The 19,839-nt window shown below is 43.3% G+C and overlaps 1 pseudogene; it reads right to left on the reverse strand.

The window, feature by feature from the left end:
• Positions 1-12,590: 12,590 nt before the first annotated feature.
• LOC119367519 lies at positions 12,591-13,264 on the reverse strand (annotated as a pseudogene).
• Between the last annotated feature and the right edge of the window lie 6,575 nt (positions 13,265-19,839).

Consider the following 19,839-nt stretch of genomic DNA (forward strand, 5'->3'; position numbering starts at 1 on the left):
AGTCTTCTACAATTGCTAACACTCACGCAATACTTGTGGTTATGGAGTTTCAGCCGGACACTGAGAAAGATAGGGGCTTATTGTGTTGCCTCCCAACGTATTCACCTTTAGGCGATGTCAACAATAATAGCCCATGCCAACTTACATCCAATTGGATATATATATATATATATATATATATATATATATATATATATATATATATATATATATATATCATGATCTTTCAAACACGAGGAGCTTGCCAAAGGATAAAATAAAAAAAGGGAAAAGGTGAGGATCACCTTGACTCAAGCATAAAGTAAAAACACAAAGTAAAAGATAGGCCCTTCGCAGAGAGAAGCAGAGGTTGTCATGCGCGTTTAGGGTTGATGCACAAAATCTTAATGCAAAAGAACGTCACTTTATATTGCCCCTTGTATGTGGACCTTTATTATGCAGTCCGTCGCTTTTATTACTTCCACAACAAGTTCGTACAAAGCTTATTTTCTCTGCACTAATAAGTCATACATATTTAGAGAGCAATTTTATTGCTTGCACCGATGACAACTTACTTGAAGGATCTTACTCAATCCATAGGTAGGTATGGTGGACTCTCATGGCAAAACTGGATTTAAGGGTATTTGGAAGCACAAGTAGTATCTCTACTTGGTGCAAGGAATTTGGCTAGCATGAGGGAGAAAGGCAGGCTCAACATGTTTGGAAGGTCAATGACAATATACTTTAACTGAGATGTCGGAAGACATAAACCATTACGTTGTCTTCCTTGTCCAACGTCAACTCTTTTAGCATGTCATACTTAATGACTGCTTCACAATCATAAAAGATGTCCAAGATAATATATTTTTATGTGAAACTCTCTTTCCTTATTACTTCCTATTAATTGCAACGATGACCAAAACTACGTTTACCGACTCTCAACAACTTTTATGCCTCATACTTTCTATGTGTGAAGTCAACACTAACCATGTTAAAAGCATATGAAACATATAGAAATTCAGGTTTATGACATTCGATTCATTCCCCCATTTACTCATAGGATATACATGAAGCACATGAGTAAATGACAAACTACTCCAAAAGATATGAGTGAAGGACACTGAGTAGTCAAACAATTAACTAGCCATGGGAGGGTTCCTTTTTATTCAATAATTCAGATCCAATGATTTTATTCAAACAGCAAGTAAAACAAAATAAAATGGCATTGCAAGGATAGCACAACTCATGTGAAGAAGCAAATACTTAGGCTCAACCGATACTAACCGATAGTTGTTGAAGAAGAAAGGTGGGATGCCTAACGGGGCATCCCCAAGCTTAGATGCTTGAGACTTCTTGGAATATTATCTTGGGGTGCCTTGGGCATCCCCAAGCTTGAACTTTTGTGTCTCCTTAATTCTTCTCATATCATGGTTTCTCGTTTTATAAAAAGCTTCATCCACACCAAACTCAACAAGAACTCGTGAGATAGGTTAGTATAAACCAATGCAAAACCTTATCATTTTCTACTTAAAAAATCACTAGAATTATTATTCAACATTGAATACTAAATGCATATGCATATTTAATACTCCTATCCTCAAATAGAATCATTAAACAAGCAAACATATGCAAACAATGCAAACATAACAGCAATCTGTCAAAATAGTACAGCCTGTAAAGAATGCAAGAGTATCTATACTTCCCTAACTCCAAAAATTATGAGAGAAAATTCCCACTGTAGTATATTTATCAGATCTCATTATGCAAAAAGTTTCAACATTATATCATGCTCTTAATTTTCTAGGGAATTTTTGCAACAGCAGTAAACTTTCTGTTTTCAAACAGCAACATGTATGCTAGCAAAATAAGCATGGTAATGGCTATCATTGACATTTTTATTGAAAATAAAGATGCAAAACACTATTCTAAATAACATCAAGCTAATACTAAAAAAAGAAAATGACGCTCCAAGTAAAACACATATCATGTGACGAATAAAAATATAGCTCCGAGTAAGGTGTACCGATAGTTTTGAAGACGGACGAGGGGATGCCTTCCGGGGCATCCCCAAGCTTAGGCGCTTGAGTCTTTCTTGAATATTACCTTAGGGTGCCTTGGGCATCCCCAAGCTTAGGGTCTTTTCACTCCTTATTCTCCTCATATCGATATCTCACCCAATACTTGAAAACTTCAATCACACAAAACTTAATGGAACTTCGTGAGATAAGTTAGTATGATAAAGAGCAAACCATGCACTTTGGTACTGTAAAAGACAAGGTTCATAATTGTTTTCACATAATGCTTACTGTACCATATCATTTCTACAATTTATATTGAGAAATATAAGCCATAGAAACTAGAAAACAAGCAAACTGTGCAATGAAAACAGAATCTGTCAAAAACAGAACAGTCTGTACTGAACAATAACCATACTTCTGCTACTCCAAAAATTATGAAATAAATTGTTGGACATGAGGAATTTGTCTATTAATCTTCTGCAAAAAGAATCAACTCAAAAGCACTCTTATGTAAAAAATGACAGCTAATCTCATGAGCGCAAAGTTTCTGTTTTTTACAGCAAGATCACATTAACTTTCACCCAAGTCTTCCCAAAGGTCTTACTTGGCACTTTATTGAAACAAAAGCTATAAAACATGATTACTACAGTAGCTTAATCATGTATACACACAAAAAAAGTAAGGGTAAATATTGGGTTGTCTCCCAACAAGCGCTTTTCTTCAATGCCTTTTAGCTAGGCATGATGATTTCAATGATGCTCGCACAAAAGATAAGAGTTGAAACACAAAGAGAGCATCATGAAGAATATGACTAGCACATTTAAATCTAACTCACTTCCTATGCCTAGGGATTTTGTGAGCACACAATTTATAGGGACAAAAGTCAACTAGCATAGGGAGGCAAAACAAGTATAACTTAAAAACTTTAAGCACATAGAGAGGAAACTTGACATTATTGCAACTCCTATAAGCACATTCCTCCCTCATAATAATTTTTAGTAGCATAATGAATAGCAACTTTGTTCTCATACTCAATTGGAACCTCTTCCGAAATAGTGGAATACTAACTAAAATTGACACTCTTCCAAATGCGCTTTCATAAATATTGTACGAAGATTCAACACCCTCCAAGATAGTGGGATCACTAATTCCTAAAGTCGACACTCTTCCAAACCCACTTTAAATTATAGTATTTTTCATACTCCAAAAGATATAAGTGAAGTTCCTGGAGCATTCTACAATTAATATAGACTAGCCAATATCCAAGCTCAAAATATATAAGTGAAGCGTACGAAGCATTCTATAAAACCATACTCAAACGATTTAAGTGAAGCACAAAGAGCAATTCTATAAATCAATGAAGAGATATCTCATACTAGCATGATTCTTAAAGAAAAACAAAAACACAAAGGACACGAATCATGTGAACAAAACAAAAACCGAGGTATACCGATATTTGTTAAAGAAGAAAGATGGGATGCCAACCGGGGCATCCCCAAGCTTAGATGCTTGATTATACTTTGAAATATTTACTTGGGGTGCCCTGGGAATCCCCAAGCTTGAACTCTTGTCTCTCTTTATTCTTCTCACATCGGTAAATCCTCGTTCTTCAAACACTTCATTCACAAAAACTTAAACAAAAACTTGTGAGATCCGTTAGTGGAATAAAGCAAACTACCACTTTAAGGTACTGTAATTAACTCATTCTTTGTTTATATTGGTGTTAAACCTACTGTATTCCGACTTCTCTATGGTTCATACCTCCACATACTAGCCATAGATGCATCAAAATAAGCAAACAACACACGAAAAACAGAATCTGTCAAGAACAGGACAGTCTGTAGTAATCTGGAAGTTTAGTAAACTTCTGTAACTCCTAAAATTATGAAATAAATTTGAAAATTTGAACAATTTGTACAGAAGTAATGTGCAAAACGTTTCAGACCCATTTGACTTTCCAGTAAAAAATGTAAATTCATGCACTACAGCCAAAGTTTCTGTTTTTGTTCTGCACATAGTAAGCAAGCTATTTTATCATCCTACAACCAAATCTTGGCACATTATTTTTATAATACAAAGGATATATACATGGGGATAATTATTTACAGAGAAACTTCCATGAAAAATTCTACATTGTTTCCGTGAGCATGAACACAAGTGCTCAAGGTTGACCCTCACTTCTTCAATGTATAACTTTCCAATCACTTTTCTTTTTGAAAAACTTTTTTAGGCATGAGAGGCAAGTAAATAATTTTTGGTATTTTCATTCTTTTAAAAAAATGTATGTTTCACCCACAACTAAACAGAAACAAAAAGGAAAAACAAAATCTACTAAGTAAAGAAAGCAAACAAGCACACACGAGAATATCAACCCCACGCTATTGCTCCCCGGCAACGGCTCCAGAAAAGAGCTTGATAATCCCCAAGTGCAGGAAATCATCGTAGCAATTCCCAAAGGTGGAAGTGATAAGTATGGAGTGTCGAACCCACAAGGAGCTAAAGGTAAGATCAATATTCTCTCAAGCCCTGTCTGCCACTGATACGACTCTACGTGCACCAAACGTATGCTTCCAACTAGAAACAAGAAATAAAACTGTGTTGTGGGTATAAAGAGGATAACTTTGCATGAAATCAGAGAGCTAAAATATAAAAGTAGGTGCTGTTATCATAAAGTTAGAATATATTACTAAATAATATAAGTAGCGAGTGTGGAATAATGGTGGATCAGTGTGCGGAATTGTCCTAAGCAATTGTTAACAAGATCGATAGTCGTCATTGCAATTTCATATGAGGAGAGGCATAAACTAACATATTTCTCCTACTTGGATCATATGCTCTTATGATTGGAACTCTAGCAAGCATCCGCAAATACCAAAGATTCATTAAGGTAAAACCCAACCATAGCATTAAAGCATCAGGTCCCCTTTTATCCCATGGGCAACAACTCCCTTACTCGGGTTTAAGCTTCTGTCACTCTAGCAACCCACTATAAGTGAATCATGCACGTATTGCAACACCCTACAGCGGGAATCCCTCACGCTTGCGCGACACGGAGGGCACCATAGGACAGCACCAATAATAAAACATACAACTCGTACCAATCTAGATCATCAATCAACTCAAGGACAAAAGATATCTACTCAAAACATCATAAGATGGCAACACATCATTGGATCATAATATGTAGCATAAAGCACCATGTTCAAGTAGGGATTACAGCGGGGTGCAGGAGAGTGGACCGTGTAAAAGAGATGATGATGGTGATGTTGATGAAGACGATCACCGCGGCGATGATTCCCTTCCCGATGGCACTCCGGTGCCACCAAGAGAGAGGAGGAAAGGTTCTCCCCCTTGTGCTTCCTCCTCCATGGCCTCTGGTGATGATGTCCCCCTCCGGCAGGGTGCCAGAGAGGGCCTAGATTGATTTCTCGTGGCTACAGAGGCTTGCGGCGGTGGAACTTCCGATCTAGGTTAATTCCCGAAAGTTTTAGTATTTATAGGAATTATTGGCGTTGGTTTCACGTCAGGAAGGTCTCCGGGCTGTCCACGAGATAGGGGGGCGTGCCCCAGGGGGGGTGGCCCCCTCTCTCGTGGGCAGCCCGGGACTCTTCTGGCCCAACTCCGATGCTCCGTGGTCTTCTTTTGGTCCATAAAAAATCCTCAAAAATTGGCACGTCAATTGGACTCCGTTTGGTATCCCTTTTCTGTAAAACACAAAAACAAGGAGAAAACAGAAACTGGCACTGGGCTCTAGGTTAATAGGTTAGTCCCAAAAATCATATAAAATGACATATAAATGCTTATAAAACATCATAGATGGATAATATAATAGCATGAATACTTCATAAATTATAGATACATTGGAGACGTATCATCGGCGTCGTGCTCATTGGCAGCTGGGCGAATCTAGCGCATCTCCTCATCGTGAGGGTCGCTCAAAAAGAGCCACTCCCACTTGACATCGTGGTGGTGGATTTCGTGTTAGCTCGCCTCCACCACCCACTCGGAGTTGAGGATGGCACTGTTCTTCATGACGGGGATGTGGTCGGGGACGGGCTCGGTGAAGGCGGCAGCGCCTGCGCGCTTGGTCTCAAGTTGCGCCTCCCTCACGAGGTCCTCCGCCTACTCAGCTTGGTTGAGGCAAAATTGTTCCTCTGTCTCCTCCATCGAGAGGAGGCGGATATTGTCGCCCCTGCTGGCCACAGTGTCGGCCACCTCGAACCCGGTGCTGACGAACCTGATGGCGGGGTCAATCTCCACGCTCAACTCCGAAGAGCTTGGAGGTTGTGCGACCGCAATGCGGGCTATGCTCCATGCTTCCACGGTGCGCACCTCCACTACAAGCTTCACGGGGCATTCCGGCATGAACATATTATAGTAGGTGATCTTCTTGTGGACCATAGAGGAGGTGAACGACAACGCATTAGCGAAGTGTACGAGAGGGGAAAGTGAGGAAACATGGGCATCTAGGATTTGGCCTCACCGTCCGGCTTTAATAGTTGGGTCTTGACTCCTTAGGTGGCGTGCATGACTCTATGCCAATGAATACGAGCACCAAACCAGTGAGCTCCTCGGCGGATCAATGGGTTTCTCCATGGGTCCGGACGATCAGTCTGGCGTGGTGGATGTAGTTGTGGATGTCCCAAATCTGGCCTGCATTTGGACTAGAATGGGGGTGCTACATAGCCCAAACATATGAGCTTAGTTTGGGGGTTTTGATTGGGTGGCGCTTTTTAGTTCGGGCATTGCCCGAGCAGTCTGGCTGAATATATGGGGGTACATGTCCGGTTAGAGATGAGGGCATCTCTAACGTGGGTCACCAAAGCACCCCTAGATGTCTGAAATGGATGGCCAGGACTTCTAGCCATCCCAGCTCGGATCATCAAATTGTGTCAAAACATCCAAAATCCTACGATGTGGCCCCAAAATTGGTGAAGTTTCAAGGGAGTCTGTCCACCACGTCGGACTCTGACACGTGTGGCCCCCCAAAAAATCAGCTCACGCCGATGCATTTTGACAATCCCCCCTCTCCCCACCCGAGCGATGCTACATCCACGTTTTTTTAGGGATAATCCAAGCTTTATTAACGATCAAAAGCCAATGTTTGTGGTATACATATTGGACTGTAGGACTGGCCTAGCCACACATGGCATCCCGGGCCTGAAGAGAATGCATGTTTTGCTAAACTATGAGCCTCAATGTTACATCTGCGGCTTTCATACATGAAATTACACATAAAATGAAGAGCTCTACTATGAATCTCCTTGATAACCGTACCATATCTTACCAGGTTTTCAGAATTTATATCGCCTACTACTTGCTTTGAATCAGATGAGATGATTATCCGCTGGATATTCAGGTCCTCCGCTAGTGCTAGCGCTTCCCGGCACGCAATTGTCTCAAGTGTGGCCGGGTATGTGCTGCCATGGAGTACAATTGCAGAGCTACCAAGGTAGTTACCATGATTGTCTCGACACACTACTGCTGTCGTGCCTCCCCACGAGCGACATCCGCCATCAACATGAATCTTGGTTGATCCTGCCGGGGGTGCCATTGGGCGAGCTGTTCTACTCGCTTGAAGTGCCGTATTTCTCCCTTGACCTGAGCTTCTTTCTTTGATGACTTCCAGGTCACTCAAATATCTCTGAATAAAAGAGTGCATACTTTGCGGGCTTTGGAAGATGCCCTCATGGATTGCTTTCCTTCGTGAAGACCAGCCCAAAGTGTTACTGATATCTTAATGAACTCCGCATGTGGTAACGATTCCATCAGTGAAAATAGCCAAGACTTTGCATTAGGGCCAGCGGCTGCTATTATACTGTTCGTCGTCTCTTCATCAGCAAGTGCCCAGGTACACCTTGCCACAGTGCATTCTAGGAGCAAGTGCCTCCATGAATCAGGTCCTCCGCATAGCGCACATGAGCTTGTATTGGACATATGTCTATGAGCTCGAACATCCTCCGTCGGAATAGAGTGTTTTGATAACCGCCAAAGGAACATCTTGATTTTCCCAGGTACCTCAGTGTTCCACAGCCTCTTCCATGATCCTTCTTCTCTGATTGAACTCGAGGACCCGGTTGTACCCTCCAGCCAAGCCTCCCTTCTCCGTCTCATTGTGACTAACATGTTGAACGCTGATCTCACGGTGAGAAGACCCGAGCGTTCAGAGCTCTAGCTCCAGTAGTCTTCCACATTCTGCATGCATATAGGAATGTTCAAGATCACCCAGGCATCCATCGGCATAAATACTTGCCTCACTCGCTCTATATTCCATGTTGCCAATGTCGTATCTATCAATTCAGACACCAGCTCCGTAGGGTTAGCTTATATACACCCATAAGGTCGAAGCATTTCATCCCTCGACAACCAATTGTCCACCCAGATTTTTGCGCTTTGACCATTGCCAATACGCTTTATCAAGCCTTGCTTCATCACATCTCTTCCTTCCAGGAGAACCCGCCATATTTGACTCGGATGGTTACCTATGGTCACCTCCAATATAGTGGTGTTTGAATAGTAAATGCTTCTGAGCAGCCGAGCACTTAAAGATCCAGGTTCTTGTAAGATATGCCAAGCCTGTTTCGCCAACATTGCCATATTGAAAAGCTCAAAGTCCTTAAAACCCAGACCCCCCATAGCTTTGGGTTGGGTCATTTCATTCCACGAAACCTAATGTGGTTTATGGTGCCCGTCCTTGCTGCCCCACCAAAACTTCCTTATGAGCATGTTAAGGTGCTCGCAGAGGCCTCTAGGGAGTTTAAAACAAGACATAGAATACACAGGAACTGCTTGAGCAACCGCTTTAACCAATACCTCCTTCCCTGCAGTGGATATTGTGCTCTCAATCCAACCCTGAATTTTACTCCAAAGCCGGTCCTTTAAGTATTTGAAGGCACCATTTTTTGAGGCACCAATGTCCGAAGGCATCCCCAAATATTTTTCGTTTAGAGTCTCATTTGGCACATTGAGTAGCCCTTTAATCTCATCTCGGACAGCTTCAGGGACCCCCTTGCTGAAGAAAATCGATGATTTGTCATGGTGGATTCTCTTTCCAGTAGCCTGACAATAAGCATCCAACACCTGGTTCACCTCATTAGCACCCATACCATTAGCCTTGAAGAACAACATGCTATCATTTGCAAACAATAAGTGGCTGCGCCACTTGCAACCGATGAAGATTTGATGACTCACTTTTAGATTTTGGCAGGCACGAAAGGCCCTCTACTGCAATCAAGAACAGTTATGGTGAAATCGGATCACCCTGTTGAATACCACAAGATGGCTTGAACTGCTCGAGTTTCTTCCCATTAAACAAAACTGAGAACTTCACTAAGTTTAGCAATCCCATGACTATCTGCACCCATTTTCCTTGAAACCCAACTTTAGCATTATAGCTTGCAGACACGCCCATTCAACTTTGTCATATGCTTTCGCCATGTCAAGTTTTAGAGCGCAGTGTTGATTTTTCTTTGCCTTATTCCTTTTCATGAAGTGGAGACATTCATAAGAAGTAATAATATTATCCGAGATCAGTCTCCCTGGCACAAAGGCCGATTGTTCCTCCGAAATAATGTCAGGCAAAACAAGCTTCAGCCGGTTCAAAATAACTTTTGATGCTATCTTATAAAACGCATTGCACAAACTTATCGGGCGGAATTATGCAAGGAGAGTTGGGTTTTTTACCTTAGGGATCAACACCAGCATAGTCTCATTAATGCACTCGGCTGACTCCGTGCCTTCCACTATTCTTATGACTGCTCTTGTCACTTCCTCCCCACAAACATCCTAGTGTCGCTGAAAAAAGTGTGCTGGAAAACCGTCCGGTCCAGGTGCTTTTGTTGGGTACATCTGAAAAAGAGCCTCCTTCACTTCCTTTTGGTTGTATGGTGCATTCAGATTTAAGTTTATTTCTTCTGTTACCTTGCGTGGGACAGTATCAAGGACCTGGTGCATATTATGCACTCCATTGGAAGTGTATAACTCCTTATAGAAAGCTGTCGCCATCGCCTCCATCTCTTCAGCTTCTTCTGTCATTTGCCCATCCTGGCGATGAAGTGCTTTTATACTATTCTTTCTTCTCCGACAGCTCTCCCTTAGGTGAAAGTAATAGGTATTCTTATCACCATGTTGAAGCCAATCCAACCGAGCTTGCTGCCTCCATAGGATTTCTTCCCTATGATACCACTCGACAAGCCTGTCGGTGATCTTTATTTCAACAAGATTGGGCCCTTGTCCAACACGCGAAGAGCGCAGCCGGTCCAGCTCGGATTTCAAGTGTGCAATTTCTAGTCTCACCGATCCAAAATGCGTGCGATCCCACGCCATCAGGTTTCTGCACATTTTGCTTAGCTTATCCCGTACATCCGCTACTGTTCCACCTTCTTTCTCTTTCCATCTCGTTCCAACTAAATCAAAAAGATCTGGATCACGCTCCCACATCAGTTCGTACATAAAAGTTCTTGTAGGTTTCTTGGCTGATTTCTTATCAGAGAACTTTAGAAGTATTGGGGTGTGGTCAGAGGACGCTGCAGTTTTGTGCTCAGGAACTGGTGTAGGAAAAGCCATACACCATGCTGGATTTGCCAAACATCTGTCTAGCCGTACTCTCGTGTACGTTCCTCCTGCGACCTTCTTCTCGAACATCCAGCAGCCTCCTTTGTATCCAATATCCATGAGGCCGCAGGTGTCCATCGCATCGCGGAACGCATCCATTTGTGCTTGGCTGCGTTGCCCCACTCCATCATGCTTAGAGCATGCAGGACTTCATTAAAATCCCCAATGACCGCCCATGGGAGATTGCTATTGCTTGCAATCCCTCTCAACATATCCCATGTCATATATCTATTCTGTACTTGTGCCTCACCATAGACAAACGTGACACGAGTCCTGCACTTCACCATATCATCTATCAGTGCATCAATATGGTTCCTCGAGTAACCGACAATCTCAACCTTTATTAATTTATTCCAATAAATACAAAGACCACCACTTATACCATCACTGCTTACTGCAAAACTACATTCGAAACCTATTGTGTTTGCTAGATTCTCAACTCTCGTACCCTCTAACTGAGTCTCAACAATGCATAATACAGAGGGGGCAAATAGCTTCGTCAACTCACGAAGCTCACGAACTGTCGTGGGTGTGCCAACCCCGCGACAGTTCCATACTAGGAGGCTCATTGTGCCCGGCGGCGCTCCTCGGAGGAGACCTCCGATAATGCAACATGTGATTGATTAACAGGGCCTTCAGAAGTGTCGTGCTCATCTTCATCTCCCTTGTCTTGCAGCTGTTTGTGCCTTTTATTTTGTTTCCAGGGATATACATACACTAGTGGTAATGAGGGCACCGCCGCAGTAGAGGTGAGCACCATCACAAGGGAGTTGTCCACTTGACCACTTTCCTCGCCTGCTGCCTGCGAGGACGAGCTAGGCCTCGAGTCGTTCTCCACTGACGGTCGCTTGCATGAAGCAAGCACGCCTTCCTTCATCTTGTCTCGGACATTCCTCGTTCCATCTGCCCCATCAAGATTACCACTGGGCTTTTCTGCTATCACAACCTGAACTCCCGGCTTTGTCACTTCCTCTGTTGGTGCCCTGGCAAAGTTCTGGTTCTGTTGTTGCGCATTGAAGCGCTAGCTCTGATTGGGGTTATAGGGTTCCCTCCCTCTACCTCGGCCCCCCGTCCTTGTAATGATTGGGATTATAGGGTTTCCTCCCTCTACCTCGGCTACATCCACGTAATGATTTACATAATGTTACGGGTTGATCTGATGTGGGAATGTTTGATTGGATCAGGGGGAGGGGGAGGCCCATCCCGCCTGAAAATCGGGGCGGGGGGTGCTAGTTAGCGATGGTAGTTTAAGTAACAGGCACGTAGCCTTTCGTAGGTATAGGATTTTCGCTCCCCACCCCAAACTATATCTGGCCATGGGCCGGGCCGGGCCGGGCTTGGGCCGGGCCTAAAAAATCCCACGCGGAAAACTGAGGCCCAGGCCCTCCCAAGCCCTATCACTGGGCCTACTTTTCAAGCCCAAGCCCGACCCATCTGGTAAAAAGCCCTTAGGGCTTAGGGCCATGGGCCGGGCCTCTTCCTTAAAATGCCAATATGCCAAGCCCAAGCCCGTCCAGACCCTATTGGTGGGCTCAAAATTCAGGCCCAAGCCCAGCCCATGGGTAAGCCCATCGGGCCTAGGCCCTGGATTTTAGGGCCGAGCCTAGGTGGGCCGACAGGGCCGGGCCTGAGATGGCCAGGACTACCCCAAACCCCTCACTCTCCGCCATGATAGCCGCGTTGTCCCCGCCCGTTTCGGCTCATTCCTCCATCCACGTCCGCCGTGATGGATCCGCCGGTGCCCATTAGGAGGTCCATCGTCCCGCCAAACCTGAAGGCTGAAGCCCGTCCGCCAAGGGCGTCTGCACAGATGAAGAATCCGAAGACTATCGGAAGACTATCAAACGCATGGACATTTGATGAGATCCATTTGGTGATCAATGTTGGAGATGACCTTTAGCACCAAAGCAAAGACAAATGCTGGCCAGAAAACTCGACTGCACGGACAAGCGAAGAAATTAAGCAAAGATAATCGACGGCGTCTGACTGGTCTGAGGAATGTTCCTCCTCAGACTACTGTAGGGAAGAGTTTCCCTTTTACTATTCCATAGTGCCACACGGACCCACAACCTTATCACATCGTCCACTCCAGTGATAGATAATTAGAGACCACAAAAAAGTTAAAGGTAGGCAGTGTCGCACGGGAGCACAAAGAAGTCGACCTCGGAGACGGCGGTGTCCGGCGACGTATGGCCGAGGAGCTTGAGCAGGTAGTACCCGCGCGCCATCCTGAACTTGCCATTGCCGCCCACGATGCTGTGCTCGGAGGTGCCCTAGAAGCCCTGGAAGGAGCCCTCCACGGATAGCGCGCTCCCGGCGTGCTCCCCGGCGACGAACACGACTGTGGTGACCGTCAGGTGGCCCTGCAACGCCTGCCCCGTGGAGACGATGATGCCCTGGTACCGCGCCACGAGCAGCAAGTCCCGCTCCCGGCCGGTGCGGAGCTCGTCGTCGAACACAGCCACCTGCCCGAACATCGCGTTGGCACCAAAGGGGGACGGCACGAGGAGGCCCTCCGTGGCGTTCGGGCCCGAGAACGTCTCGTGCATGTACAGGTGGATGTGCTTCAGCTTGCTCTTTGCACTGCCGCCGCCGGCCGCGAGTACGGCTGGTATGACGAGGAAGAGGAGGAGGAGTGACGGTATCGGTGACATAGTGGTTTGCTGAATGAGTTCTGTTGCTGCTGTAGCCGTTGGCTCGTCATTCTGCTTTTGTAGTAGGAAGAAATCTCCCGACGTGGATTTTTGGGACATGGTGCCACGCGAGGATGAAATCTCGGCAGTCCATGCATGCTGTGAGATTAGCACTTAATATAGTGATAAAATGAATACTGAACGCCACAATAGGCTAATTCGGCAAATATGTGTATATTAGTTGGTGGTTGGGCATCTTAAATGAATTGGATAGTATGACCAAACCTTTATTCATTAACTTCTCTATGTTGCTGGGCTGGGGAGAGGCAGCATCTTGATCAGACCATTTAAGATGGCTGGTGTGAAATGCTGGTGAGGTCTAACATGATTATGATGAAATTTGACTTTTGTTATGTTAGAGTGATTTAATTTGATGCATGTTTTTTTTCTTTCTATGACATGCATTGTTAGTATTCACTTAGTCACTTGCTCACCAGTGGCATAACTGGGAACTTGGGGTTCACATGTTTTGTCCCACTCCTAAATAGGTTTCAACTACAACACAGTAAGCACGTGACCATACAAACATTCGGCTTGTGAGACGACTAACTACAAACTGAGTTTTTTTTATGAATTTGCAATGAAATATGAATTGCAAGTTGAAGGAGAAAAATAATTTCATGTTATTTTTTTGACCCTTCAAGATTTGTAAGAAAGTGAATTTCGAAGAACATTAACTAAGACATATGTGTTTTAAAATATATTTTTGAATTTTTTTCAAAATAGATTTTTTAATAGGTAGTCAATGAAATTACGTTAAGAAATTACCATTCCGACTTAAAAGTTCTTAAGCAATCCAATTCATACAAGTTTTTATGCTAATCCAACTATATAGTTCATCTGAGATGTTTATTGTTTTATAATATTGATACCACGGTCTGTGTCAAGCATTAAGGAGGGTGCATGCATTATCAATGCACTGGCAGAATATTAATTCACCAACAGCATGCATCTGCACCATTTAAATCGGTGGAGTTTCGCCAGCTAATGTTCTGTTCTCTGTTATCCCAACCAGGACAGGCTAGTGAAGCAGTAAATAACAATAATTTAAGTGTGCTACAGGTAGCCATTGTAATTAATGAGGGATTCAATGTGTCTGACTTTGTTGCATGCAACTGACTTGTGGGACATATGATTGCGATGGCATAGCTAATACAGAAACAATACGCTGCCGACAAATCAATATACAAGCTTGTTGTACAATAAGTGCACGAATCACGTGGGAGCGAATGGTGTTGATTTCCTCCTCGCGTGGCACTATATTCACTCGTGATTTATCGGAAATCTCCCCACTTTCCCATTTGCGAACGTCCAGCTATAATTCTGAGATCGGTGGAGTGGGGCTCACATGGCTGGTTGGCTGGCGTGGGACAGGGTGAACCGGAGAAGCAATAATGCAGCGTGGCGGGGGGCGCCTCAGCTCAAGAAAATAGCGCTCAGAGCACTGCAACCACCGTCGCCAAATGTGGCATTATCTGCCGGCGTGTTTGGTTGCAGCAGTGAACAGTAGCTGCATTGCATACACATCTCAACCCAATCTGCTTGAAAGAAACAGTTCTAAATGTGTCATCTGCAAGTTGTTTGGTTGCCTGCATATAGGGTCCCTGCATTAGGTACGCAAATGCACTTTGTTTGGTTGACTGCATTGGCCCAAGCAGCAAATGGACAAGGTGTTTGTTTGGTTGCATACGGCATACATGGTGTGCTTACCTTGTACCCTAGTTGATGAGATTACCCACAATGATCACGCCTAGCAAATCAACGTCACAGCACAGCAACGACGATGAACTGGGCGAAGATGATGAAGTTCTTCAGCTTCAGTCCAAACTGAGGATCCACCTTAGCACCTTCCACTTTGACACCTCCAACCTTGCCACTGTCAACACTGCTGCCTCCGTGCTTTCGCACCCAGTTGGAGTAAGCTTGTTCTGCTGCCTGCCTAGACTTGAACCCTTTATGGTTGTTGTTGCTATACGATGCCACTTGTACACCGGCTTCTTCCCATGAACTGTAAACCCCTGGAGCCTTACCGATAAATACGGCATACCACTTGCCTTAGCAATGCATAAGAGCAAGAGTTGAGGTAGCAAATCAATGAAGCACACAAGTAGCAAGCAAAGTAGCACACAAACGATAATGAAGCAGAAAAGAAGAAGTAAAGCATGGATGACCGTACTACATATCAAGTTCTACCTAGCACTACCATGTTGTTATCCTACCACCACATCCAAAAAAGGGTGTTGTCCTACCACCGCAAGTTCACCATCATCATGAGAGGTTAGTATATACCACCTTACCAAAATATACAGACCATCAAATAGTTTTCCAGCCCTAGCTACACAAAATGTACGTCGTCATCGTCATCGTTGTCGTCGTCGCCACCGCCATCGCCATCGCCAACGGGGATCATGCACGCTCACAGGCAGCACTACTCTAGTAGTAGTGCTTGCCCAACCAGCTCCTGAGCCACAGCACCCTATGAGCGTCTGCCATGGCAGCGAACCCAACACACTGGGCCTTGTTTTCAAGCAGGTGGCTGGGAGCTGCCATGAGAACCTCGTCGCCGAAGCCACCCTGGGTCATGACAGCGCCATACAGGTCAGGGTGGACGTCGAGGGGCTTGCACTCCTTGATGCCTGTTGCCACCTCCTTCACCGCCTCAGTCATGCCGTAAAAGACATTGATCTCCTCATCCATCAGGCCTCCTATCTTCCTCTTCCTATCATGGATGGGTTCGAAGGGCTTGTCGAAGGGCTTGTCAGGCCATCAAGGACCTCGACGTCCGGGGTCACTACAAGAAATATGTCAACTAGTGACCTTCTGTCAGTGACCCTGGAAGAATTGGTCATAGATCTATGACCATTTAAGACCAATTGGTCAAAAGCTGTTCGGGGGGCTCCAAACCCTAAACCATTGCGACCATTTTGGTCAGAAAGGTCATAATTTCCTTATACGAAATGGTCGCAAAGCAAACAGTGCTAGTCCGATGCCTTATTTATAGTTGTTAATGACCAATATAGATGGTCATAGCCTTGTAGATTGTGGTGGGTTGTGATGACTAGGCGCCATCTCATCAGTTTTGCCTATGTGACATGTCCATGTGGCAGTTTTTGCCCTAGGTTGTGAAGCAACCTATCTTTTTGTTATTCCCAAAATTCCCAAAAAAATCTCATAAATGTTTTGGATCATATCTTCATCAAATATGTCAAAAACATTCCTTGCCTAGTTCAAAAATAATTCGAAAATATTCATTTTCCTATTCTGTTCAGCGCAGCACTTTGTGAAGGAAGTACCACTTTGGCATGTCCAAATAGTATCCATTTTCTACAGTGCTTTCCTATGCCCAAATAACCATCCTCCACCAAATGCCAGCTCAATCCATTCATTATTTTGAGCCGAGCTTCAACATTCGTATTTATGTCCAGTGTAGTACTTTGTAAAGCAAGTACCACCTAGGCTCCTCCTTTTTAGGTGAAAATTTGTGAAGACGGTCTTCTTAGTAACTGATCATCCTCAGCCAAAACTCACGCCCATTAGCCATGTGCATTTCTCGTACCGCAAATCAAACACTTGGCTGCTTATTCATGTTTGAGCATCGATCGGTCTCCTCGTGAGAATCTTATGTTGTGATTTTCTTCCTAGCACCTACCTGGGGAGTGCCCAACCCACTAGACATACCTAGGCCGCCCAGAACACATGGCAACACCACGGTCACGCGGTGACCACGCGGCGGGCATGCGAGTTTCCGCGCTCTAGAGTTGGGGCCCTCGGCCACCGCCCAAACCTCGACGTATCGCCACCAAACCATGTATTTATGATTAAATAGGTACTTATGTAACTAGAAATGATTTTTGGAAAAAATAAATAGCAAACTATGAGGCAGCTATAGTTCAAATTTGACCCGCTTCCAACTGAATCTGCGAAATTTGTCTTTTTCACGAGAGGTGGATCAAAACTTTTTGCACCCAACCATTTTGTCAATTGTGCATTAAATATGTCCTAGTATTTTAGAAAATTGATTTGGTCCAATTTTGCAACAATTATTTGGGAGGTCCTTCACAAAAAAAACCCTCCTTTTGGGCACTCGGAAAATGAAAAATAGTTTTTTCGTCCAAAGAAAATGAAAACTTCCTTAGGAAAAATTGTTTGCCATTCCAATATGCACCCTTGTGCACAATATGATATAATTTGAACAAACTATGCCACAAATGTGGCCATAAGATTGATCATTTGGCTTGAAAGCCATGAATCTTCAGAGATGATAGCTCATTTCTGAGAACACTTTTTTAAAATGATTGTCGTATTACAAGTTTGTTATTTTTCCTGGGAACTTGGCCACATATAATGACACAATGTGAAGGATTCCCAATTTTTTGATTTTTTTTTGATTTTTTTATGCCCGTTTCAAAATGCGGTCAAAACGGCGGGAATGACCGTTTCTAGCTAGTGGTTGAATCTTGGAATTTTTTTGGTGTTTCTCTGATTAAATAGGTAGTTATGTAACTAGAAATGATTTTTGGAAAAAATAAATAGCAAACTATGAGGCAGCTGCAGTTCAAATTTGACCCGCTTCCAACTGAATCGGCAGAAATTTGTCTTTTTCACGAGAGGTGGATCGAAACTTTTTGCACCCAACCATTTTGTCAATTGTGCATTAAATATGTCCTAGTATTTTAGAAAATTGATTTGGTCCAATTTTACAACAATTATTTGGGAGGTCCTTCACAAAAAAAACCTCCTTTTGGGCACTCGAAAAATGAAAAATGGTTTTTTTGTCCAAAGAAAATGAAAACTTCCTTAGGCAACATTGTTTGCCAGTCCAATATGCACCCTTGTGCACAATATGAGATCATTTGAACAAACTATGCCACGAATGTGGCCATAAGATTGATCATTTGGCTTGAAAGCCATGAATCTTGAGAGATGATAGCTCATTTCTGAGAACACTTTTTTAAAATAATTGCCCTATTACAAGTTTGTTATTTTTCCTGGGAACTTGTCCACATATAATGACACAATGCAAAGGTTTCCCAATTTTTTGATTTTCTTTGAATTTTTTATGCCCGTTTCAAAATGCGGTCAAAACGGCGGGAATGACCGTTCCTAGCTAGTGGTTGAATCTTGGAATTTTTTTGGTGTTTCTCTGATTAAATAGATACTTATGTAACTAGAAATAATTTTTGGAAAAAATAAATAGCAAACTATGAGGCAGCTGCAGTTCAAATTTGACCCGCTTCCAACTGAATCGGCAGAAATTTGTCTTTTTCACGAGAGGTGGATCGAAACTTTTTGCACCCAACCATTTTGTCAATTGTGCATTAAATATGTCCTAGTATTTTAGAAAATTGATTTGGTCCAATTTTACAACAATTATTTGGGAGGTCCTTCACAAAAAAACCTCCTTTTGGGCACTCGAAAAATGAAAAATGGTTTTTTTTTGTCCAAAGAAAATGAAAACTTCCTTAGGTAACATTGTTTGCCAGTCCAATATGCACCCTTGTGCACAATATGAGATCATTTGAACAAACTATGCCACGAATGTGGCCATAAGATTGATCATTTGGCTTAAAAGCCATGAATCTTGAGAGATGATAGCTCATTTCTGAGAACACTTTTTTAAAATAATTGCCCTATTACAAGTTTGTTATTTTTCCTGGGAACTTGTCCACATATAATGACACAATGCAAAGGTTTCCCAATTTTTCGATTTTTTTTGAATTTTTTATGCCCGTTTCAAAATGCGGTCAAAACGGCGGGAATGACCGTTCCTAGCTAGTGGTTGAATCTTGGAATTTTTTTGGTGTTTCTCTGATTAAATAGATACTTATGTAACTAGAAATAATTTTTGGAAAAAATAAATAGCAAACTATGAGGCAGCTGCAGTTCAAATTTGAGCCGCATCCAACTGAATCGGCGGAAATTTGTCTTTTTCATGAGAGGTGGATCAAAACTTTTTACACCCAACCATTTGGTCAATTGTGCATTAAATATGGCCTAGTATTTTATAAAATTGATTAGGTCCAATTTTGCAACAATTATTTGGTTGGTTCTTCACAAAAAAACATTTTTGCCACTCAAAAAATGATTAAAAATAGCTAGAAATATGAAAAATGCATACAAATTGGTCCTAATCCATAAAATGTGGTCTAACTCTAGTGAAAGTTTGTGTGGTGCCCTTTTGCAAAATATTTTTGATAGCTACTTCATAAAATCCCTCTATTTTTAGTATTTAAAAACTATTTTACATCACTGATTTTCTGAACCAATCGTAACTCTGTCCACGGATCGATGACATGGCGTCCATCCATCCATCCATATCTCCATCCCACATCCATCCATCCATCTATCTACAAAAAAAGAAAAAAAGAAAAGAAAAGGAGATACCCCCACCCGCAGGCCAAACCCTAGCTCAGATCCCCCCGTCGCCCCCTTCCTCCCTCGTCCCCATCTCCTCGCCGCTGCCCCCTCCCCGATCTTGATCTGCCGCCGTCCCCTCCCCGATCTCGATCTGCCGCCGCCCCCACCGCCACCATCGA

Source organism: Triticum dicoccoides, chromosome 2B (genome assembly GCF_002162155.2).
Source record: "Triticum dicoccoides isolate Atlit2015 ecotype Zavitan chromosome 2B, WEW_v2.0, whole genome shotgun sequence".
NCBI lineage: Eukaryota > Viridiplantae > Streptophyta > Magnoliopsida > Poales > Poaceae > Triticum > Triticum dicoccoides.